At 38.2% G+C, this 1,073-nt stretch overlaps 1 non-coding gene across 1 annotated transcript; it reads right to left on the bottom strand.

Moving 5' to 3' along the window:
- Positions 1-646: 646 nt before the first annotated feature.
- On the bottom strand, positions 647-752 carry LOC121226668 (small nucleolar RNA R71). Its single transcript, XR_005924402.1, has one exon. It is a non-coding gene; the product is annotated as a small nucleolar RNA R71 (small nucleolar RNA).
- Between the last annotated feature and the right edge of the window lie 321 nt (positions 753-1,073).

Raw genomic sequence — 1,073 nt, forward strand, 5'->3', positions numbered from 1 at the left:
TTTATTACAATTTAAATTTTTATTTTATTTTCTAATTTTTCTCTTATTTCCTTCTGACAGGTTTTTCTAGTTTATGACCAGAAGAAACCTGTCAGGACCACTACTTTTTGACGGTGAGATCGACCGCACATTTTGTAGAAACCAGAAAGAAATAAGGCGAAGCCTAAGATACACAGAGGACGAGCAAGAGGACGATTCTTCAACCATAACCGAGGAGATGGCTGAAAACCAAGAAAATCTGATACTTCCTGTGATTGCTGTTAATCAGAGTCCTGCTCCGTGCACTATGTATGATTATGCTAAACCTTCTTTAACAGGAACTGAATCTAGCATAGTTAGACCGACTGTAGCCACAAATACTTTTGAACTGAAACCTAACACAATTCAAATGATACAACAGTTTGTTCAGTTTGATGGCTTGTAGGACGAGGATCCAACGCTCACTTGGCAAATTTTTTGAAATTATGTGATACATTTAAAATTAATGGCGTTTCTGATGACGCCATTCGTCTTTAGTTATTCCCTTTTTCATTGAAAAACAAAGCTAAATAGTGGTTGAACTTGTTGCCACGGGGGTCAATCACTACTTGGGAACAAATGACCGAAAAAATTTTATTAAAATATTTTTTGCCGGCTAAAACAGCTAAATTACATAATGATATTTCTTCCTTTATGCATATGGATTTAGAAACACTCTACGATGCATAGGAGAGATACAAGGACCTCTTAAGAAGATGCCCTCACCATGGGTTACCGCTTTGGCTACAGGTTCAAACCTTTCATAATGGCATGAATCCTTCGACTCGACAAATGGTTGACGCAGCTGCTGGCGGAACCATCAATAATAAGACACCTGAAGATGCCTATGAATTTATAGAGGAGATGTCACTGAATAACTATCAGTGGCAAGTCATGAGGGCAAAGCCAACGAAAACAGCCGGCATTTATAACATTGATACAGTCACCATGCTCTCTAATCAGGTAGAACTCTTGAATAAGAAAATTGATGGTTTCCTTAGTTCTTCATAGGTTCACCTAGTAATGCAATGCGAAGCAAGTGGAGGTGGATCAAG

The sequence above is a fragment of the Gossypium hirsutum genome, chromosome A03 (assembly GCF_007990345.1).
Source record: "Gossypium hirsutum isolate 1008001.06 chromosome A03, Gossypium_hirsutum_v2.1, whole genome shotgun sequence".
NCBI lineage: Eukaryota > Viridiplantae > Streptophyta > Magnoliopsida > Malvales > Malvaceae > Gossypium > Gossypium hirsutum.